The 24,694-nt window shown below is 48.2% G+C and overlaps 2 protein-coding genes across 3 annotated transcripts in view; one reads left to right on the forward strand and one right to left on the reverse strand.

Moving 5' to 3' along the window:
• Nucleotides 1–24,694, reverse strand: part of LOC144806644 (uncharacterized) — a 352,101-nt gene that overhangs the window by 209,431 nt on the left and 117,976 nt on the right. For both annotated transcript variants that reach the window (XR_013605865.1, XR_013605864.1), the window contains one exon: nucleotides 20,804–21,020. The gene's annotated coding sequence lies outside the window, so the exon portion shown is untranslated. Of the gene's footprint in view, nucleotides 21,021–24,694 lie in introns of those variants that run through there.
• LOC144806646 (uncharacterized) overlaps nucleotides 1–24,694 on the forward strand; it is a 195,014-nt gene that overhangs the window by 135,214 nt on the left and 35,106 nt on the right. The gene's annotated exons all lie outside the window — the stretch shown is intronic.

The following is a 24,694-nucleotide window of genomic DNA, read 5'->3' on the forward strand; positions in this document are numbered from 1 at the left end:
GACTCACTAGCCATCTTCTTCCACAGCAAGATCGCTGACATCCACGACAGCTTCAACACCACGACCACCCCGACTACGCCAGACTCCACCTCCCCTGTAAACACTTCCAGCGCCAACCGCCTGATCTCCTGGTCCAACGTCAATGACGACGAGACACGCAAGGTCATGAACTCCATCCACTCAGGACCTCCGCAGACCCGTGCCCACACCACGTATTCAACAAAGCAGACGCAGCCATCGCACCCCAACTACGGAAGGTCATCAACATCTCATTTGAAACAGCGACATTCCCGGAAAGCTGGAAGCATGCCGAAATCAACGCCCTCCTCAAGAAGCCCAAGGCAGACCTCAAGGACCTCAAGAACTTCCGGCCCTTCTCCCTGCTCCTGTTCCCGGCAAAGGTCATCGAGAAAATCGTCAACATGCAATTGGCCCGCCACCTGGAAGACAACAACATCTTGGACCCGTCCCAGTACGGATTCAGACGAAATCACAGCACCGAGACAGCCCTCATCGCCGCCACAGACGACATCCGGCGCCAACTAGACAACGGCGAAACATCAGCCCTCACCCTCCTGGACCTGTCAGCCGCCTTCGACACGGTCTGCCATCGCACTCTAAAGACACGCCTCCTAGAAGCCGGAATCCAAGAGAAGGCCCGTGACTGGACCACGTCCTTCCCCTCCGGCAGAACCCAGAGCATCCGCCTCCCACCCTTCCGATCCGAAGCCACCGGCATCATCTGCGGCGTCCCCCGGGGCTCATCTCTCAGCCCAACGCTGTTCAACGTCTACATGGCCCCCCTCACAAGTGGCCCGCCAACACAACCTCAACATCATCTCCTATGCCGACGACACCTAGCTCATCCTCTCTCTCACCAAGGACCTACACACCGCCAAAACCCACCTCCATGAGGGAATGAAGGCCGTCGCCGACTGGATGAAGAGCAGCCGTCTGAAGCTGAACTCGGACAAGACGGAGGTCCTCATCCTCGGACCCACCCCCTCAGCCTGGGATGACTCCTGGTGGACGACCACACTGGGAACAGCACCAACACCCACTGACCATGCACGCAACCTAGGATTCATCCTTGACTCCTCCCTCTCCATGTCTAAGCAGGTCAACGCCGTCTCCTCCTCCTGCTACAGCACCCTCCGCATGCTCCGCAGAATCTACAAGTGGATCCCTACCGAAACAAGAAGAACGGGGACACAAGCCCTCGTCAGAACAAGACTGGACTATGGCAACGCACTCTATGCAAGAATCCCAGCCAAACACCTACGTCGACTACAACGCATCCAAAACGCCTCCGCCCGACTGATCGTCAACGTCCCCCGCCGCAGCCACATCACCCCCCACCGGATAGACCTACACTGGTTCCCCGTCGACAAGAGGATCACCTTCAAGCTCCTCACCCACGCACACAAAGCACTCCACAATGCCGGACCAGCCTACCTGAACAGCAGACTCAGCTTCTACACCCCCACCCGCCAGCTCCGCTCTGCCAGCCTCGCCCTCGCCGCTGTCCCCTGCATCCAACGAACGACCTCCGGCGGCAGATCCTTCTCCTACCTCGCCGCCAAGACCTGGAACACCCTCCCTACCCACATACGGCAGACCCAAGACCTACTTGCCTTCAGAAGACTCCTCAAGACCTGGCTCTTCGAGCAGTAGCAGCACCCCTCCTCCCCATAGTGCCTTGAGACCCTCACAGGTAAGTAGCGCGCTTTACAAGTACTCTGATTGATTGATTGATTGAAGAAATGCAGCGGTGCACTGGCGCATGGCTAACTCAAACGCCCTACTTAACAGGCACCAGTACCAAATTCTGGATGAGATCGGACAGCTGCTCAAGCACCTCCCAGACCAGTACCAACAAAGAGCCTCACAACTTGTGGAGGAGGGGAAGAATATAGCGAATTCTTGCCTCAAAACAGCCTTGGATGGGGCTGACCCGTCCAGCAGGCTGATGATGTTGGGAATCACGGAGTGAAGGCAGGCCTCGCTCAGGATCTCAGGCTTCAAACCAAAGGCACAGCACAACATTCTGAGCACCCCTTTCAATGGAGAGACACTGTTTGGGGCACCAGTGGATTAAAAGCTCACCCAGCTGAAGAAAAAAAACGAAACTGCTAGGTCCATGGGGGCCTTACAATTCAGGGGGATGAGAAGGGGTACCCTGACACGGAGACCGAACGGAAGAGAGGGAAACCAGCAAGGAACGTCACACCAGACATTCCAGCGGTCCCACCAGGGAGACAGCCAAGCAAGTCAAGTCAAGTCAAGTCAGAGAATTTATATAGCGCACTACATACCCAGAGGGTCTCAAGGCACTTAGGGAGGGGAGGACGCTTACTTGTCAAATATCCACGTTTTAAGTAGCTTTCTAAAAGCTAGGTGGAGCTGGGTAAGGCGAAGGTAGGCGGGGAGTGAGTTCCATGTTTTAGCTGCCAGGTATGAGAAGGATCTGCCTCCCATGGTGGTCTTGTTGATGCGGGGAACAGCGGCAAGGGCTTGGCTGGAGGAACGTAGTTGGCGGGAGGGGGTGTAGAAGGACAGTCGTGAGTTGAGGCATTCTGGTCCGATGTCGTAGAGAGATTTGTGTGCGTGGGTTAGCAGTCGGAAAGTGATCCTCTTATTGACGGGTAGCCAGTGGAGGTCTTTCAGGTGTCCAGAGATGTGTTCGTTACGTGGGATGTCTAATATGATCCTAACTGAGGCGTTTTGGATTCGTTGGAGTTTCTTCTGGAGTTTAGCGGTGGTACCTGCGTAGAGGGTGTTTCCGTAGTCCAGTCGGCTCGTGACTAGAGCATGGGTGACTGTTTTTCTGGTTTCGGTGGGGATCCAGCGAAATGAGGATACGGCGTTGGCTTGTCTGTTCATTGAGAGTGACGAGTCCAGAATAACGCCTAGGTTCCGTGCGTGGTCTGTCGGGATGGGTGCTTTTCCAAGGGCTTCCGGCCACCAAGAGTCGTCCCATGCAGAGGGGGATGTACCTAAGATTAGGACTTCTGTTTTATCTGAGTTCAGTTTCAGACGGCTTTGTTTCATCCATTCGGCAACTTCTTTCATTCCTTCGTGTAGGTTTGTTTTGGCGGTGCTGGGGTCATTGGTGAGAGAAAGGATCAGTTGAGTGTCATCTGCGTAAGAGATGATGTTGAGGTTGTGTTGGCGAGCGATGTCCGCAAGGGGGCTCATGTATACGTTGAAGAGGGTGGGACTGAGTGAGGATCCTTGTGGTACGCCACAGATGACTTCAGTGGCTTCGGATTTGAATGGTGGAAGGCGGACTCTCTGGGTTCTTCCGGTGAGGAACGAGGTGATCCATTCAAGAGCTTTTCCTTGTATTCCGATGTTTCTGAGGCGTTGTAAAAGGGTGCTGTGGCAGACTGTGTCGAAGGCTGCAGAGAGGTCGAGGAGGATGAGGGCGACTGTGTCTCCATTGTCCAGTAGAGTTCGGATGTCGTCTGTTGCTGCGATGAGGGCGGTCTCAGTGCTGTGTTTTGCTCGGAAGCCAGATTGTGAGGAGTCGAGGGATTTGTTGGCTTCGAGGAAGGCGGCGAGTTGGTTGTTGACAGCTTTCTCGATGACTTTGGCTGGGAAAGGAAGGAGCGATATGGGGCGGTAATTTTTGAGTTCGGTGGGGTCCGCTGTGGGTTTTTTCAGAAGGGCGGTGAGTTCGGCGTGTTTCCAGCTTTCCGGGAAGGTGGCGGAGTTTAAGGAGCAGTTGATGACGTCTCGAAGGTGCGGTGCTATGATGGAGTCTGCTTTGTTGAAGATGTGGTGAGGACATGGGTCTGTGGGGGATCCTGAGTGGATAGAGTTCATCAGGCGGATGGTGTCCTCAGTGGAGATTGGGTTCCAGTCGTTAAGGGCATTCAAGGGGGGAGAGTGTTCAGCAAATGGTTGGGTGGGTTGGTCTTCGGGTTGGTTGTCGAAGCTGTTGTGGATGTCTGCAATTTTGTCGTGGAAGAATAAAGCCAGGGAGTCGCAGAGGGCTTGAGAGGGGGTGATGTCGTTGGAGTTGGCCGAGGGGTTGGTAAATTCCTTGACGATGTTGAAAAGTTCCTTGCTGTTGTGGGCGTTGTTGTCAAGTCGATCCTTGAGTGCTGTTTTCTTGGCCTTTCGGATTAGTTGGTGGTGTGTGCGGGTGGCGTTTTTGAAGGCGTCCTTGGTGCTAGTGGTTGGGTCTTTTTTCCAGGCCTTTTCAAGGGAGCGGCAGAGTTTCTTGGACTTCTTAAGATCATCGTTGAACCATGAGGCCTTCTTGCTGCCAGGTTTGCGTTGACGTTTTTTCAGTGGTGCTAGGATGTCGGCGGTGTTGGATAACCATAGGGTGAAGTTGGCGGCGGCTTGGTCTGGGTTAGAGGAGTGGGCTGGGGTGTTTAGAAGGAGCGATGAGGAGATCTGGTCGATGGTGATTTTGTTCCAGTTTCTTTGCAGAGTTGGTTGGAGGTGGTTGGTGGGTTTCGGCTTGTTGTAGGTGAAGTGAACACAGCTGTGGTCAGTCCAGAGGAGATCCGTAGTGTGGCTGAAGGAGACATGGTTGCTGGAGGTGAAGATAGGGTCGAGTGTGTGACCTGCGATGTGGGTGGGGGAAGTGACCAGTTGTTTAAGTCCGAGGTTGGCGAGGTTGTCCAAGAGGGTGGTGGTGTTGTGGTCGTTGTACTTTTCAAGGTGAAAGTTGAGGTCTCCCAGAAGGATGTAGTCTTTGGAGGGGAGCGCGTGTGGAGTGATGAAGTCCGTGATGTCTTCACTGAATTTTGCGCGGGGTCCTGGTGGTCTGTAAAGGAGGGTGCCTCTGAGTGTGGTCTTGGGGTCGATGTGGATCTGGAAGTGAAGGTGTTCAGAGTTGGCGAGGTTGACGTCCGAGCTGGTTGAGATGTGGATTGATTTTTTATGGACGATAGCGATTCCTCCTCCTGTGTGGCCGGTGCGGTCCTTGCGTGTGATCTTATAGTCTTCGGGGATGGCAATGGTGATGTCTGGGGCGGAGGAAGCGTTCATCCATGTTTCTGTTAGGAAGGCGATGTCTGGAGAGATGGTGTCTAGTAGATTCCATAGGTCGATGGCGTGTCTGTGGACCGAACGAGTGTTGAGAAGGATGCATTGTAGGTGGTTGGGGTCGGGAATCTGTGTTGTGGTTGTAGCGGAGATGTTGTTGGTGCCGATGAATTTGCAGGAGTAACAAGAGAAAGGTCCATGGGTGTGTCCAGGAGCGGCTTGGATGCAGTTGGGGGCGCAACCGGGGTTAAGGGCTAGGAGGGTGGCGGCATCGTAGGTAATGCGGGAGGGTTGGGAAGCGCGAGGGGCAGGGGTCTGGCGCTGGGCGCGGTCCAGGCGCGGACGGGCGTAGACGGGCTTACCTTTGGCGCACCTTCGGCGGGTTGGGCGCGGTCGCTGCGCGTGAACGCTGCGCGCGGGAACGGCTGTCATATAAGGAGGGTGGGGGGGAGGGGCAAGGGCGGCTCAGCTGGGAGGCGTGGCGGGCTCAAGGGACAGAGCACAACAATAACAACAAGCTCAAAATGGAGGGGAGGGCAGAGCAGGGCGCCGGGGGATCTCACAAACAATGCGCAGGTCGAGTTAAAATAAGCAAGTAATGAAAACGAAATGCACACGCTCTAAAATCGCCAAACTAAGTCACAGTGCAGCTTTGAAATAAGCAAGTAATGAAAACGAAATGCACACGCTCTAAACTCGGCAAACTTAGTCACAGTGCAGCTTTGAAATAACGATACCACGTTTCAGAGAGAGCGCAGGCAGGGGAGCGATCACTCGAGGCAGAAGTGAGGAGTGAATCACCAGGGACAGCAAAGGCAAACCTGGCAGTACCAGCCTAGGGGCCAGTCCTTTCGCGGGAGGGCGAATGGACGCGGACAAACTAGAAGAGGGGACCAACAACCCACCTCAAAGTGACTCTGTCACGCAAGACGTGCCCACCCACACAGCACCTCCAAGGGTGGGGCAAAACAAGACAAATAAAGGGTTACACGGACAAAACATCAAAGATCATGTAACACCAGTAGGAGGCAGGCTAAGTCACTTCCTCCAGGAGTGGAAGAAGATAACCACAGACAAATGGATACTCAACATCATACAGTTCGGATACTGCATAGAACTGGAAAAGAGACAGTCAAACAGAAGACCAAAAAGAAAGGCGTATTCAGGGAGAGAGCTAGCGCTACACCTAGAGGAAGCGAAAGAACTCCTCCAGAAGGAGGCCATCGAACCAGACCCATACTGAGAAAGGAACAAGGAAGTGTACTCAACATATTTCTTAGTACCAAAAGTGGACCAAACGCTAAGACCCATCCTGGATCTAAGGTTCCTAAACAAGTACATGAAGGCACAAAAATTTAAAATGACGTCCCTACAAGAGGTCAACCCTCAGATAAGGGACGGAGACTTTATGTCCACCATAGACCTCAAAGATGCCTACCTGCACATTTCCATGAACAGGCGGCACAAGCATCTACTAAGATTTAAAATCAACAAAGAACACTACCAGTTCACAGCCCTAGCTTTTGGACTAAAATCTGCACCAAGGGTCTTCACCAAATGCTTTGCAGCATTGGCAGCGCACCTACGGAGGGAAGGGATTCACGTATACCCTTACCTCGACAACTGGCTATTTAGGGCAAGTTCACACAGGACGTGCAAGGAACACGCACATCGGTTGACAGAAACACTGACAAACCTAGGTTTCTCCATTCACTGGGGGAAATCCTCAATGGATCCAGAGCAAGTGAAGATCTTCCTGAGTGCACAGATTGACACCATACGGAGCAAAGTGTTCCCCAGCGACAAGAGAACACTGGTTCTACTGAAGGAGACACGCCTCTACCAGAAGATGCGAGCTCTGACAGTGAGGACAGCGAGCAAGATCATGGGGATGATGGCGTCCTGCATACACCTAGTCCGAGATGTACGGCTCCACATGAGACCATTCCAGGAATGACTGCAAGAACAATGGTCACAAGCTACAGGAAGTTGGGAAGATCTAGCGGTTGTAACGCACGCAGTGCAGGAGGAGATATCATGGTGGAACAAGAAGAACATAACAAGAGGGAAGCCTTTAACACCACCAAGCCCAACAGTGACCATCACCATAGACGCATCCCAGAAGGGATGGGGGGCACACATGAACAAGCTCAGGGTGAGGGGTCTGTGGACTCCAGCCGATGCGGTCAAACACATTTACTACCTGGAACTGAAGACCGTGTTCCTTGCACTGAAGGCCTTCCAGAAAAAAAACTGTAGAACCAGAGAGTGTTGATAAAAACTGACAACACACCAACGATGTTCTACATCAACAAGCAGGGAGGAACACAATCAGCACCACTATCAAACCTAGCACAGGAGATATGGAGATGGGCCATCCCACTCAAGATAGACCGGCTAGCCATAAACCTACCACGGAAGGACAATGTGGAAGCAGACTGGCTCAGCAGACAGACATCAGCATCCCATGAGTGGCAGCTCAATGCACAGGAAACGCTAAGGCTATCAGAAGGTAGGGATCACTGACGATAGACCTATTTGCAACACACCGGAATGCAAAATGCCAACACTTCGCATCCAGGCAACCAGGGGAACAATCCCAGGGGAATGCCCTATGGATAAGCTGGTCAAAAAGATTTGCTGTCGCTTTTTCCCCCGATACCACTGATACCCAGGGTACTCAACAAGTGTAGAACCAGCAACATGACACTGATCCTGGTGGCACCACAGTGGGCAAGGCAGACGTGGTACTCACAAATAATGGAAATGACACAGGGGCCACCCCACAAGTTCGGGAAAAGAAAAGACTTACTCTTCATGCAGAACGGAGAAGTACTGCACCCAGAGCCAGAGAGCCTCAGACTAGCTGCATGGCTCCTGGAAACTTAGGATTTGCACATCTAAGACTACCAGAGAGCACCCTGCGGGTGCCACGAGAGGCGAGAAGACCTACAACACGAAAGTGCTATATGGCAAAATGGAGGAGGTTCACACTATGGTGCAATAAGGGAAAACTGCACAGAAAGATGACAAAGGAATCAACGGTGCTAAGGTATCTCACACACCTGCTGAAAGCAAAGCTGAGTTCATCCTCGCTGAGGGTACACCTAGCAGCGATAGTGGCCTACACTAGAGGAGAGACAGGAAGGAGTTTCTTTACCTCACAAGCAGTAAAGAGATTCTAGAGGGGGAGAAAAGGATCGCACCACCTAAAAAGATGCCGCCGCCGGCATGGAACCTAAATTTAGTCCTAACAGAACTGATGAAAGGGCCCTTTGAACCCATCCATAAGGCATCACTACAAATGCTAGCCTGACATTGAGTTGGGTTCTTCCCTGGCTTTAAAATCAGGGCAATAACTGCATCACTCCAATAGTCAGGCAGGCGAGATGTACCTTCTAAGATCCCATTAAACAGTTATAGCCAGACCGGGATAATCTCCTCCCTCAAAATCATCCGAAACATTATCACTAATTAGGAAGATAACAACAAGTGGTCCTGTAATGCTCGCTGGAATGAGAAGTGTTTAATCAGAAAGTGGATTGAATTAAAGTTTAGGTGACAATTTTGCAAAAGCGTGTGGATTTTGTATATATTTAAAATTGTTGATCTCCAAAAAGGCCTAAATCAATAAATTGAATTGAAATTCAAGTTTAACATTTGAATCCTGTTGTTGGAAAATATGTGATTTTGAACTCCATGAGGCGGTTCCTTTCCAGAAAGCATTCAGGTTGTAATCATGAGTCAAATAATGCTGAGGAGGTTAAAATATTCAAATTGAATTCTAATTACACATGAAATGTTCATTGTTCAATATTTTTCTCTTAGTATTTTAATGTGCGGACTTTATTGCTTAAGGAAAATAATAGTATTTGTTTTTCTAAATGTAGGAAGCATTACATTAATGAAATCACTGTATCCCACCTTCTTTCTTTCCTTTCCTGTTCTTTATGAACGTTTCTATCGTTGAACTTTAAAGATTGCCCGAAATTAGGAATTGTGCTCTACATAACTTTGCTGTATTACAGTATGTTGATTTTTATGTACTACTTTTGTCTCTTATGTGTATGGCGACTGATGTTTTGTTTTGCTTTAATAATCAGCTTATGTTTATTAGGTTTTATTATTCAATAAAATGTTTCAAACACAACAAATGGTAGTTGATATGTATTTACAACTGCAGCATTTTTATTGTATGGGCACTTTCAAAGGGGCCAAAAATCTGGTCTGTGGGATGACTGAGGACCACATTGGCATCAGCAGGGAGAGGTTTGGGCAGGTGATTAGGGGTACATGTAAGGTTGGAAGTAGGGGAAACAAAGCATGTACATTGTGTGGACTGTGACTCCTGGAGTTAGTGTGAGGGATACCACGCTACCCTGTAAATGAATCCCCTAGTGATTATTACCAACAAACTTTATTCGGTTTTATAAAAGAAAACCATAAAAGTCATATATAAAATGATAAAACATCTTCCAAGTTACAGATTGACAAATATAATATGTCCAAGTTAATCAGAACACAAGATACAAATTCATGAATTACAGTACAGAAGTCCATCGCAGCTTGACCTGAGTCTAACAGCGATCCATAAAAAATTAACCGTATGCAAAACAGTGTCATTAGAGAGGAGTTGTTGCCTAAAACCCACTTTTTTGAGAATAGGAATAATAAATAACTTTCTAGGGATAGCCTAAAAACTACAAAACATTAGAAAAAAGTGCATCATGTCCTGAGGAGACTCACTGTTGCAGCCACAGGACATGAGGCACTGGCCTCTGTGGGAGCCACGAGGGTGTGCCATGAGGTAATGGAAGAGGTTGAGCCGAAACCGGGTCAATAAAAAACTATCATGGATGCTTTTAAGCCCTAGAAGATAAGGTTCGGTGGTTGGTACAGTTTTTAACACAATATACTTAGGCACACTAGGCTTACACAGCTCATTTCCCTCTCTATCACAGCGGCTCATTCTTAAAAAACACTCTTTGACCCGAGAAACGTCTCTCTTACATATGCGCTCAGGGTTAGCAAATAGTTCCTACCTACCCTGGAGAGGCAAACTCTTCTATACTGGAGCCATCGGATGCTTGAGACATGGTCAAGTGAAAGGCATTCCCGTAGGACGTCTTTGCTAAGTGTATTTTCTTAATTAGCCCAAATATTAAGCGACAAAGCCAGGGGACGGAAAGCCAGTACATCTGAGAGGAAAGGTATCCCCAACTCTACGTGCACGACATAAAACGGGGTGCTTTGTGGGACAGAAAGGGCCCATCGCAGGAAAGAGTTTTCAGCACTTTGCACTGCCCCTACCCCAATGTGGCCCCATATCTCACTACTATAACTAACCTTTGAGATATATTTGTCTTCATATGTCTTCAAAAGATCCGCTATTGGCTTCCCTCCCTCTCTGCTGGTAAATTTAAAAACAGCTGCAAAAGCTTTCACTAGATCCCCTTTCTTCCAAGTAAGCAAAGGGCACCAACTCAAGGAATCGTCAAACACAACTCCCAAATAGGAGAAAACATTGGTCTTCGGTACTGACGAATGTCCGAATTTAAAAGTGAACTGCTTAGCTTAACGAGGTCCCAGCTGCATAATGAACGACTTGGAATGATTAAACAAAAGGTCTATGTCCTTCATAAAAAGGGCAAAAGAATTCAGAAGATGTTGTAGGCCCCTAGCTGTCTTCGCCCAAGGACTGCGTCGTCTGCGTATAGGAGGACTGGCAGGCTACGCTTTCCTACCTGGGGACAAACCGCATTTGTGGCCAAAAGGGTCTTCTCTAAGGAATTAATATATAGGTTAAAAAGAAAGGATGCTAAAATGCACCCCTGATGCACCCCTCTCTTGATGTCAAGCTGACTGGACACTTTCAGATCCTTTGAATAGTGGGCAACCGCGGTTGAATCACGGTGAAGATCCCGCAGAAATAAAATGATGTTACTGTCAATGCCAACTGACATCAACTGCCACAGTTTGGACCTATTGACCCAGTGGAATGCTGAGGACTGGTCCATGAAGGCTAGGTATATGGGGCTGGTACGAGCCACAGTGTATTTGTTCAGAACCATGTACAGGTTTAAAACACTGTTCCACAGTGGAACGACCTGGGCGAAAGCCGTATTGGATAGCGGATAAAAAGTTGTTTTCATCAACCCATGATACAAGTGTGTCAAGTACCATGTGGCCCACCACCTTCACCACATAGCCCAGAAGAGAAATGGGCCTATAACAATAGGCAGAAAAAAGGGAGAGTTTTCCCTACTGAACCCAGAAAGTACCGGGAAGTATTATAACCAAAAAAGAAATTCCTTTCTGTGTAGTGCAGCTTAAAGCATTAATGTAACTTGTAAACAGTGACACCTATTTAAATCAATTATATCCCCAGCTAATCATACATTGCATATAAGTCAAAATCATCATTGTTCTTTTTCTTTAAGGATCAATAAAGAGGTACGACCATCGTGGAAATCCTTAAAGAACAATGGACTGGGATTGACCTAACAAAAATTAGGAACCATTAATACAAAGTTCCTCGAAGTCTATCTACTGACTCACATGGTCCTATATAAAATACAGAATCCGCTGATGATAAAGCTGGGTTACAGGGGACTATCTAGTGTTACCTCAACTCTTGGATCTAAACTGGTACCGCAAAATAAAATTGCAACAAATAAAGAAGATGTTTTTAATGTAGTCCTGAGGAAGGTGTTCCAAACATCGAAGCACCGAAACGCGTCGACAAAACTGTTTTTAACTGACTGTTTATTTATGTATCAAAAATTATGTACTGTGATTTATGAATACACGTATATTGTTGCTGTAGAAGAACTGGAAAAATTCCATTTGTATGTGTGATAAAGTGTTTACATTAAGTTCATTGATGAAACTTTTTTAATAAAAATTATTTGAATACATCTTATGTTATGATTTTGACTTATATGCAATGTATGATTAGCTGGGGATATAATTGATTTAAATAGGTGTCACTGTTTACAAGTTACATTAATGCTTTAAGCTGCACTACACAGAAAGGAATTTCTTTTTTGCCTATAACAATAGGTACTGTACCGATCTCCCTTTTTAAATACCGGGACTATAATCAATAAAGCACAAGAATCTGGGTGGCCAACCTGGACTGCAGCATTGCTGACAGCTGAGGACAGGCACCCAGGTTTCTACGTGGGCGAGGTAGAGATATGGCAGGATCCCATCTGGCGCGGGGGCCTTGTTTTTAGACAGACCCAGAATACCGGCACTCACCTCTTGCGTGGTAAAAATAAGTTCTGACTTGCCTTCCACCCTTTCCTGCCCCTCAGTTGGCGGGGTATCCGACTGGAAGATACCCTCGAAATGATGTACTCAATTGTCCTCAGTGATATGGGCTTCCAGTAAATTAGCATTATTTCCATATAGAAATGGGCTGTTAATAATGCCCCTGAACTTTGAGCTATTACGCAATGTACTAGCCTCCACTAAATCGATCCAGGCCTCCATCTTTAGGCCTTGAGCGCTACCCGGTCTCGGGGCTTAACACCCAAGTCCTGTCTCAGGTTCCTGGAAGCCTGGGAGCACGCGGAGTCAAACCATCGTGGACCTGGTGCTTACAGCCCCTCCCAGGCCCGTAGTAACTTTCTTATGACAGTAGACATGGATCCAAATGCACCCATGATGTCCGGAGCACTTGCCTCATCATCGAGACAGGTTGCAAACTTGCTTCGGCACTGAGTTAAAAGGGATTTGTGGAGTAGCTCTGGGACAATACACCCCCACTTTACCCTCCTTCCCGCTTCCACCGCTTTATTTATTTATTTTACAGTTTTCTATAGCGCGAACAAGACCCGTGGGTATCAGAGCGCTTAACATCATTTGGTCTGGGTTACAATATATATAGTACATAAAACAATAGGATCGTCCAAGTCTGTAAATGGAAAATGCTAACTGGATGGACTTAATTGAACTTTAAGTTACAATGAGCTGAGGTGATATTTCTTTGCGGATCAGTCAGTCACATCCTGCTTCCATATAGGGTATAATGTCATAATCAGCGGCACGTCTTCGGTAGAGTTTGTCTTGTTATGGAAGGAACTTGCTCATAAGATGGTTCTTGATTTCCTTCTTGAATGTTATCGTGTTTGTTATTTTTCTGATATTTGCCAGAAGGGTGTTCCATATCCTGGGAGCTACACCTGAGAAAAGTTCTCTCATAAGTTTTTTTCTTTTTAAAGATCGGAGGTTTCAAGAGTAGATAATTGGCACTCCTGACAAGTCTGTTTCTTCCTGATATTTCTATTTTGTGGGCTAGATATTTAGGAGTGTTGTGATGAATCGCTTTATGAGTGATACATGCCATTTTCATCTGTACTCTAGCTTCATACGGTAGCCAGTTTAAGGCCTTCAGGTGAGGCGAGATATTATCAAATTTCCTAGATCCTGTAATAAGCCTTGCTGCTGAATTGAGGCAAGCTTTTAGTGGAACTGTTGAGATTTTTGGAAGGCCAGCAAGTGTAGTGCATCCATATTCTATCCTAGAGACAACCAGAGATTGCACAGCTAGTTTCAAGTCTGTCTCCGTTAAAAAGGATTTCATCTTCCTTAGATAGCTTTAAGCGGGATACCAGCACCCGCCCACCTTGGTATGTCCGAGTGTTCGGGTCTAGCCTGTTAAGACACAAATGGGGTTGTGGTCACTACATTCACTCGCCTGCACAGAAAAATCGGTAACCAGAGAATAAGGGGGGTTGATACAAAGGTGAAATCAATAAAGGTCTCACACCCTCTCCCAATAAAGGTGGGAGTAATGTCTGTCTTCCCCGGAGGCAGCTTTCTTATTACAGATGTTAAATCAAATTCAAGCAAGATGGAGTTAAGCTCAATACCATGGGGAGTATGTTCCATGTGTAAGCCTGCTTTTCGTGCACAGCCCATAACTTCCACTCCTCCTTGCCTGATGTCCCCACACATGAGTGTTAAAATCCCCTGTTAGAAAAATGTAGTGATAACTCTGACCTTTCAAGATGCTATCCTGAAGTACAGACCCCAGCAGAGTACTATAGCCCTCATCCAAGTGTGTAACTCCCGCGTTGTAAAAGTTTACCAGAAGTAGTTTGCTATTTCCACTGGACAACAACATTACACGTAAATTGGGAGAGACGTTTAGTAATGTAGCAGAGATGACAAGCACAGTTAGAGAAATAAAGGTGATAAGCCCCCCATTAGCTCTCCCTGACCTGGACAGGGTAGCTGGAATGAAGAGGGTTTTATAGCCATCCAGGCATATCACATCAAAACTCTTTACAAGGGCTAACCATTTGGTGTTCTCAATCTCTCTCTCCAGCCCCGCGATATTCCAAGAAAGAAATTTACACCCTCCATTCACACTCGATGCCTGTTCTGGAGGCGATACATTACCCTGGGATGCGGGTGCCACAGGGTCCGAGAGACCCACACATCGTCAATCGCAATCTTCCAATGAGCTCAGAGGAGTAAACCTATTTGCTGTGCTTACCCCTATCATCCCCTCTGCACAACCCCTATGGCCCACTTCTTGGAGCCGCTCGCGCTGGGACTGTAGTTGGTAATAATTGGGTCTGTAGAAGTATCCCGGCGGGAGTTTTGAGATTGCTGAGTTCCAACACCTGTAGTTAGACTGGGCAACCGTTCTTAAGATTCGGTTTACCATGACTGGATTGTTAAAATTGATGATAATGCAGTCCCCCAGCCAGGATTTCTTGGTACTACCAACCCACTGTGTCCGGTGCACCAGGAGAATTTGGTTTTTCACCCTAAGCCCAGGGGCAATGTTGGAATTGAGCCAGTGCACCACCTTATTGTTCAGCTGGTAAAAGTCTTCCTTGGTCCCGGAGTTGAGGCATGGTAATCACACGACAACAAGCGGAGTGGACTCGGGTAGGAGATGAACAGAGCCCAAACTAGGAGAATAGTTATTCTAGTCCCCGGGGGCCTTCCCACCTATCATTGGAACTGTATAATCCGCCCACTTTGAAACCCTGAGATTGCAGAGCCTGAAAAGATACTGAGTTCTGGGTGACCCTCGCCCTCCTCCGGTTGGCTGGATGGTGCTGAGGGTCAGTCCTGGGCCATAATAGGTGGCGTTGTATCTCCTACCATGTGACTAGGCTGCTTCGTGATACACTGCTCTGTCCCCTGCTTCTGTGCCATTACTACTGGGACTGGAAATGGTGGTTGAGATCGTAGGCCTTGTAGGAGGGATACTTGTGGAGAGAACGACACGGTCCCTTTGCAAGTGGCTATCAGTGCAGACAGGTTGCTTTCCAGTGCAGAAAGTCAGAGTAGGATGGGGTCCAATTTAGTTCCAAGTGCTGACAGCAAGGCTGTTTTGAGTATGTCTAACGAAAAACCATCCAGGTTAGGCACTTTTGGGTGGACTGCTGAAGATGACTGTGATCCAATGTTCTTTTTGCATTTACAAGGGCCTCCAGCAGAGGGGCGCCTCCTCTTAGCGCCTCCTGGGCCCCACCCTTTGCCAGGGGTCATGTCAGGGGCTGACCTAAAAATTGGCGACTGGGCACCGACCCGTGTGACAACAACTGGTGTGATGAGGCATATCTTGAGGTATGTCTACCAAACCTACTTGAGGGGACTGAGGCTGAGTATGGGAACCAGCATATGGAGCAACAGAAGGAACCCCTAGGGAAGGGTGGGAAGGTGAGCGAGATAATTGTCTAATAGCCAGTTCAATGTCCTTTTCCAGAACCCCAGCAGCAAGCTGCAAAAAAGCATCATATCTATGACTTTTATGTTTTTTCCCATTTATAAAACCGAATAAAGTTTGTTGAATCCCCTTGTGTTTAGAAGAAACATAGATTAGACGGTACTGGACCTTAAAGTAAGCCTTTTCTGCCTGCTATTGCTGCATTTGGTGAGCCAAGTCTACACAGGAAGTAACTTGATTGGTATGAAATAAAATCTTAGGCATCACTATCTCCTTATTATACCTTTAGGGCCCGATGTAGGTCATCTCAATTTACTGATTCCTAAATTTCCTATTTCTACCTATTCGGTATTTAAGAATCGGTAAATATGATGTAGGTAAAAAATAGGTAAAATTTACCGATTCGGTAATATTCCTTATTACCGAATCAGTAATACCGATTTGGTAATGAGGAATACCGTCCCATTTATTCCTATGGCCCTGGAATGAATAGGAAGCCATTCACTATTCACTAAATACCGAATCGGTAATAGCGGGAGCATATTCAAGGGTTGCTGGGTGTCACATTGACACCCTGTTACACCCCTGAATCGTGCATGTGTGCACATGTGGCGCACATACATGCCCTAAGGGCATGTATGTCTGCCACATGGCACTTTGAAAAAAGCAAATAATTGCTTTTTAAAGGTATTCGGTATTTACCACCAACTTGTAGTTGGTGGTAAATAGAGAATCCTTAAAGCAAAAATGCACTCACTTAAGTAATACCTACTTAGGTTTTAAGGATTCGGTAATTTACTGATTCCTTAAAATAAGGAATTGGAATGTTACCAATTCCTTAGAATAACGAATCGGTAAATTACCGAATCCTTATTTACAGCCTCCTACATTGGAAAGGGCTAAATACCGGTCTGTAACGGAAAATTCACTGATTTGTGGCCATTACTGACCGGTATTTAGCTTCCTACGTCTGGCCCTTAGTCTCTTATCGGTAAACACTTTGAGTGCTTGGAAACTGGCTTTGTTAAAGTAGCGAGTGCTTTAAAAAAATCCTTGTGAATCTCCCTCCCCTGCTCTGTGCCGAGTAGTCACTTGTGAAGTTCTAGTTAATCCCCATAGTTTTGAAGAATGGGCCAGGTTTGAGTGAGACTTCAGACCGACCTCCAAATGTGTTAGTGTCACTCGTGATGAGTGAGGCTTGAGGGCTCTGATGTATGCACCTCCGAACTAATGTCACTGTCGAGGCACTCAAGGCTGCTTGTATGACAATGCTACAAAGAGTTGACACACTCGCTAATCAATGGTGTATTGATGACGAGCGTACTGTGATATAAGAGCCTATGTGAAAGAGTAGAATATTTTTGAGTAATGAAATGCCCCTCCCCTGTTCTTCAGACCAGTAATACCCACTCATGTTTATGATACAATATAAACTGTGTGAGGAACTTCTGGTTCATACTTGGTTGTCCTATCTTAGGAATTAATTGTTTCAAAGATATATTGCTTTATTTTTTGTCAATGAATCTTTGTTGAGAGAGGATGGTGGTTACTGGAAACAAAAAAAACAAAGCCTGGAAGAGACCGCTATCTTAATATTTTAGGAGACAGTTGTGCTCTTAAACCAGAAACTCAAAACCTAATTAGAACCTACATTTCAGTCTTGTTTGAGAATATAAAACCGTATCAAATATAAGGAATAACCCACAGACACAGGAAAATTAGAAATAAGCTCCTTCAATTGTCGCTTTGACACATGACCTATGCCTCATTGTCACTGATCTGGTGTCTTAAACTCCATGGTATTTAGCTCTGTTTACTTTGCTATCTAGGACGTTGTGGATTTGAACAACTGCAAATAAATTATTTAAAAGAATAAATAAGCTGCCCAGTTTAATTGGAAAACTGACTGCTATTCTGATATATTCATTGAAATACAGATATATTCATCGAAATACAGATATATTAATTGAAATACAGATATATTCAATGAAATACAGATATATTCATTGAAATACGGACTGTCTCTTCCAGTTGTCACCTTTCTGTAAATACTCTTAAGTCCTATACAACAATGTTTGGAAGATGCTCATCGGAAGTGAAGCTATAAATGCTTTTTTACAGCAGCAGCCAAGGGTGAGGCCCTGTACTTGAACTGTCTGACCCTTAAAAACATTCCTGTCTGAGACATCTGAAATCCCAGGTCTTTACAGGTATAAATGCTTGTTTATGTGAAATGTACTCACTGCTGGAGCCTGGAGGCGGCGGTTCCGTCAGCGGCCACCAGAAGGCGTTCCTCGCCTGCTGATGAAACCCACTGAGCTGCACATTGGATGAAAAAGAGAAGGGTTTCCTCTTCCGGGTCAGCGGTGGCAGAGACAGCACCAGCAGAGGGGGTGACATCACTTTCTCCCTGTGCTCTGTGCCCAGCCTGTTGCAGAGGAGGAAGGGGCCCTCTCTGTCTGTGTTTGCAGTTACCTCCATCTTCAGACCCTCACAGAACCCCCCTCAGACCCCAGATCTGCCCCTGCCCCCCGCAGGCCCCCAGGAGGAGGAGAGAGCCCGGACAGGTTTCTGATCAGGTAGGAGAGCTGCTAACTCACTTGGCTGCAATTTATGAATCCATGGATCAGATTCCCCCCCCCCCCCCCCCCCCTACGCCCCTGGCATTTATGGTGACATCAGGAGAGCTCAGCTCTTCCTGCTGCTGAGGATGAGTGGGGAGTGGAGGAGGTGAGGCCTGTCCAGAGAAGGTGCAGAGGAGGAGAGGCCTTGAGCTGCGGTTCAGAGGAGTCGGAGCCTATCCAGAAGGGGTGAAGAGGAGGTGAGGCCTGTCCAGAGGAGGGGCAGAGGAGGTGAGGCCTGTCCAGAGGAAGGGCAGAGGAGGAGAGGCCTTGAGCTGGGGTTCAGAGGAGTCGGAGCCTGTCCAGAAGGGGTGAAGAGGAGGTGAGGCCTGGCATGGGGTGCAGAGGAGGTGAGGCCAGTCCAGGGGGCAGAGGAGGAGAGGCCTGTCCAGAGGAGGGGCAGAGGAGGTGAGGCCTGTCCAGAGGAAGGGCAGAGGAGGAGAGGCCTTGAGCTGGGGTTCAGAGGAGTCGGAGCCTGTCCAGAAGGGGTGAAGAGGAGGTGAGGCCTATCCAGGGGTGCAGAGGAGGTGAGGCCTGTCCAAGGGGCAGAGGAGGAGAGGCCTGTCCAGAGGAGGGGCAGAGGAGGTGAGGCCTGTCCAGAGGAAGGGCAGAGGAGGAGAAGCCTTGAGCTGGGGTTCAGAGGAGTCGGAGCCTGTCCAGAAGGGGTGAAGAGGAGGTGAGGCCTGGCCAGGGGTGCAGAGGAGGTGAGGCCTGTCCAGGGGGCAGAGGAGGAGAGGCCTGTCCAGGGGTGCAGAGGAGGAGAGGCCAGGGGTGCAGATGAGGTGAGGCCTATCCAGGGGTGCAGATGAGGTGAGGCCTGTCCAGGAGTGCAGAGGAGGTTAGGCCTGTCCATGTGTGCAGAGGAGGTAAGGCCTGTCCATGTGGGCAGAGGAGGCAAGGCCTGTCCAGGGGAGCAGAGGGGGTGAGGCCAGGAGTGCAGATGAGGTGAGGCCTGTCCAGGGGTGTAGATGAGGTGGGGCCTGTCCAGGAGTGCAGAGGAGGTTAGGCCTGTCCATGTGTGCAGAGGAGGTAAGGCCTGTCCAGGTGGGCAGAGGAGGTGAGGCATGTCCAGGGGTGCAGAGGAGGTGTGGCCTGTCTAGCGGTGCAGAGGAGGAGAGGCCTGTCCAGGGGTGCAGAGGAGGTGAGGCCTGTCAAGGGGTGCAAAGGAGGTGAGGCCTGTCCAGGGGTGCAGGCCTGTCTAGCGGTGCAGAGGAGGAGAGGCCTGTCCAGGGTTGCAGAGGAAGAGAGGTCTGTCAAGGGGTGCAAAGGAGGTGAGGCCTGTCCAGGGGTGCAGAGGAGATGAGGCCTGTCCAGGAGTGCAGAAGGGGAGAGGCCTGCCCAGGGGTGTAGATGAGGTGAGGCCTGTCCTGTGTTTGGGTGGTTCATAGAAGGTGGGGCCTGTACAGGAGGGATGCAGTGGAGATGAGACCTGTTTGTCCAGGCAGGGTGGTCGAGAGCTGAGTTTGTTTGTTAATTGTTGTTCCAAGAGATTTGTGGAATGAGTGTAAGTTGTTTGTAAACTGGCTAATTGAAGAGCCACAGAGTGAAGCGCCTCCAAATATTTTATTATATATTACAAGAGATTATTGCAGATTTGCAGACAATATTGCAAAGTCGAAGACCGGGTAAAAGAGGACGCATCATTTAGCGTTGCATCCAGATGTTAGTGGTTAATGTGAGGGGCTGCAGACTAACATTCTGGATGAGATTTTGTTGTAACCAAAGTACTCTAGTGACAATTTTATTACTAAGCAGAAGAAGATCAAAATAAAAATAATGATGGCTCAGACAACATTTTTCCAAACGGGTGACGAAAGTGGTTCTCACGGATTGTATTCTTGTTTTGATTCTGGGTTTGTTGCTGGTATGAATTTGGAAATGCACAGCGTTGGTGTGCATAGTAATGATGTTCAGTATGTGCAAGGAGGAAATGTTGTTCCTCTGGGTCAGGGCCGGACTGGGAAACCAAACCAGGCCTGACAATTTTGACGGACCAGCTCCCTGCCTCTTTTGTTGCTGGGGGTGATATAGCAATCCCCACAGCAAAACCAGCCCCCAGTGACCATCACTGAACAATCGGTCCCCACTGTTCCAGCCTCCCGAGAAACACCGGAAGCCCGTTACGGCCAGTGCGGCACCGCTTAGGGTATCGGTTTTACTGACAGTGGCAATTTAAATACCTCAAACACTAATAATGTGCAGAATAAGACATGATCTGTGCGATGTTTGCAGGAACCTGGGACACTGGAACACGAATTAGAAGGCACCAAATGGGATGTCTCAGTCAATGGTCCCAGCCCAACTGGCCTCTGTGCCGAGCATGCAGAATCAAAGGCAGGTATATTGGAACACACATTCAGTCCAGATAGTCCCACAGCCCAGTGCAGAATAGAACACCAAATTCTCAACAAATGAGAAATTTCCTAGTTATCACAAAGGAAAGTTTAAATTCTATTAAGGACGTGGAGGCGAGGGTATGCATGACCTTTCTTCATTTTATTAACAGCAAGTTAGAAGAAACAGAAAAAACACAGGCTGCCAACTACATATCCCATGAAGCACAACAGTAACCATGGGAGCCAGTCCACCAATCGTAGTCCAGCCGAATACATAAAGCAGCTCCCTCGACGAAGTCCGTCCTCTTTCGTTGCTGCAGGAAGTTAAGTCGTCCCCAGATTAATCAGTCTTCTGATCAGATCCTAGGGCAACAGAAAACGAAGAGAAGAACCACAGAGCAAGATAAAATGCAAATGCAAAAGTACTATCAGTAGCATAACCAAAAGAGAAATAGAACGTGCAAATGTACAGAACAAGATCAATGCACAAAATACCATAAATATAAGAAAACATTACTCTCCTGATATGTAGAAATACTAAATCCAGCAAGACCTCCAAGCATAAGGGAGGGAGGCTCGAAAAGCCAGGGTGGGATAATCCTCGACTCCGTGTCCTTAATAGAATTGAAACTTTCCTTTGTGATAACTAGGAAATTTCTCATTCTATGTCAGGAAGCAAGGGCGAGGATTATGAAAGTTCAAATCTTTCTCTCCACCAGCGCAACGGCTTCATGAATTGGTTTAATAGAATTTCTTAAAAGTAGATTCTGAAGACCCATCAGCTGCATTCATAATGTCCCCAACCTGCAACCTACCTGGACATCCTTGGAGGCCATTGCTCCCCTAGTAGAATGAGCCCCAAAATGCCTGACGTCAATATCAGATTCAGTCATAATCCATTTGACCCATCTAGCAATGGTAGGAGAGGATACCGCCTGAAACGTTTTTTAATGGCAATCAGAAGTTGCCGTTCACCCGGAGGACGAACCTCCAAAGTCAAACTTCATAAGATTTTAAACATCGAACAACACACAATTTCGGAGAATCTGGAAAAGCAGGATAGATTACTGACCTCGTACTCGATTTAGTTCTCCGGGAGATGGTAAAGGTAACACCTTCCGTGGAAAAAACACAGGCAGAAATATCAAGGGCCCTGACATCCGACACTCTCTTACAAGAAATAAGACACAGGAGGATAGCAAGTTTAGCTGAAATCTCTTTTTGGGAAAGGAAATCATTATCTTGCCAGGATAAAAGTAGACGAAGTACCACATTAACGTCCCAGAGGCCCAGGTAACGAGGCTCCGGCAGACGTGAAAGACGTATGCCTTTCAAAAGCTTACAAACCAATGGGTGCTCCCCAATCGGAGCCCCATCCACGAGAGAGTGACCAGCAGAAATGACCGGCCTAAAAGAGTTGATAGTGCCATAGGCTAATTTCTGATGAAAAAGTTCCGATAGGAAGTTCACAACTTCTGCAACGCAGGCGCCCACGGGATCCAGGTGTTTCGCCACACACCAACGAACCCATCTTCTCCAAGCTGATCTGTATCGCTTGGTAGTGCCCGGGGCCCAAGCCTGCTGGATAAGGAGTTCAGCTTCCCTTGAAAGCGAGACGTCAGTCCAACGTCTCCTGAAATCCTCCATGCCATAAGATGTAGATGGCCTTGGAGAACCAGGGGGTGAGGAAGTCCCAGAGGGTCTGAGGAGATGTTGTTGAAAGACGGCAACCGAAGAGGTCTGTCCCAAGATAATTCTAGAAGGGACGGAAACCAAATCTGGGCTCTCCAAATTGGAGTGATCAGGATCAGAAAGGCCCTCTGTCTGCGGACCTGGGCTGCAACCCTTTGGATGAAAAGGAAGGGTGGAAATGCGTAAGCTGGTATCCCCGACCAATCCTGAAGGAAAACGTCCACTGCCTTGCGCTCCCGGATCCGGTGTCCAGCTGAAGAAACGGGGAACCTGAGCGTTCCATCTGGATGCAAAAAGATCAACTAGGGGAAGGCCCCAAAGGGACACAATCTGAGAGAACACTCCGGGATCCAGTCTCCAATCGCTGGCAACTCTGAAATTCCTGGAATTCCAGTCTGCGACACACTTCTGATCTTCCGGGAGATACTCCGCCGTCACCGAAATCTGAGGTTGGAGGCAGTAATGCCAAAAATCCTTGGCGAGATCCGCCAGAATCTTGGAATAAGTACCTCTAAGGTGATTGATGTACCTCACCGCCGTCGTGTTGTCCATCCTGAGAAGGACACAACAGGACACTCGGTTGGTCGTGAAAGATCGAATGGCAAAGGAGCCTGCTAGGAGTTCCAGGCAATTGATATGGAGAAGGAGTTCCTCCTACGTCCACCGACCTCCCACCGATAGAGAGCCGCATCTGGCACCCCAGCCCAGGCGACTGGCATCCGATTCTATCACTAGATCCGGATGGGATCCGAAGATCGCTCTCCCATTCCAGGCCTCCATATGGTCCATCCACCAAAGAAGTTCCGCCCTGGCCTCCGAGGAAAGGGAGATCAGCTCCGAGTAAGTGAGACCCCTGCGCAGGTGGGAGGCCTTCAACCTCTGCAGGGCCCTGTAATGTAGAGGACCCGGAAAGATGGCTTGAATCGAGGACGTAACAAACCAACAATCCTGGCCAGCTGTCGCAGGGATATCCTGTCTCTGCGGAGAACCTGTCGAATCTACTTCTTGATCTTTGAAATCTTCTGAGAAGGAAGATTCAAGGAGGCATCCCTCGTGTCGATGCGAAAGCCTAGAAAGATCATGCTCTGTTGGGGAACCAGGTCCGATTTCTGGACATTGATGGTGAACCCCAGATTCTGTAATAGGGATATTGTAATCTGTAAGTGAAGGAGAAGATGATCCCTGGATTGATCCATGAGCAGAATATTGTCCAGGTAAATTATTAGTCGAATACCCTTGGTGCGGAGATGTTCCACCACAGGACGAAGAAGCTTGGTAAAACACCAAGGAGCTGATGAGAGGCCAAAGGGAAGGGTTTTGAATTCGTAAATTTGACCCTTCCACTGGAATTGCAGGAACCTGCAATGGGGGGGGGGGGGGGGGGGGGGGTTCGGGGGGGGGAATTGGAACTGACAGATACGCATCTTTGAGGTCTAACCAGACCAACCAATCGTTCTGGAGAAGAAGGTCCCTGAGCAGATGAATTCCCTCCATCTTGAAGTGCCGGTAAACTAACCACTCGTAGAAGGACCTGAGATTGATAACCGGTCTGAAGCCTTTTTCTTTCTTTTCTACCAGAATAATATTGCCTAAGAATCCGCACTGATGAAGATGGGAGAGAGCGATAGCACCTTTTGAAAGAAGATCTAGAACCTCGTGATCTATCAGATCGGTCTCTGAGTCTGAAAAAACCAAAGGGCGAGGATGAGATGTTTGGATGGGGGACCCGTAGAACTCTATGTGAAACCCTTGAACTGTCTCTAACACCCAAGGATCTGACGTTAAATCCGCCCAGTTTGCTAGAAACAGAGAAATCCTGCCCCCAGACGAACAGAAGAGAGGATTTTCAAGCGTACCATTGAATCCTCGTGCATTCTTGTTGCCACCACGGCCTCTGCCTTGTCCCTTGCCTCCACGGGAAGGATAGAAGGTTCCTTGTCTGCCATCGTTCCATCCATTATTTCTTATTGCCTGGGCTCTATTGGGACCTTGGTTTAATTGTCGACCGGAAGAGCGACCCCTGCCTCGCCCGGCCCCCTCAAAAAACCTTATCCAGGGCAGAAAAGGTGGCTACAAACTTTCCTAGCTCCTTAACGAAGGGATCACCAAAGAGCATACCTTAAGCTACTGAACCTGCCTCGTAGGTTCTCCTAATTTGGAATCAATTTTCAAAAGTAGGGAACGGTGACGCTCGGCGGAGAGGGCACAATTGGCATTGCCCAAGAGACACATTGCCCTTTGCGCCCATCCCGCAATATCGTCCGTCGGGAGAGGAAGGCCTGACCCTCTGGACCGTTCCGCTAACTCACTGATTTTAGTTAGGGGTCCCACAACATCAAGAAGCT

The sequence above is a fragment of the Lissotriton helveticus genome, unplaced genomic scaffold (assembly GCF_964261635.1).
Source record: "Lissotriton helveticus unplaced genomic scaffold, aLisHel1.1 SCAFFOLD_590, whole genome shotgun sequence".
Classification (NCBI taxonomy): Eukaryota; Metazoa; Chordata; class Amphibia; order Caudata; family Salamandridae; genus Lissotriton; species Lissotriton helveticus.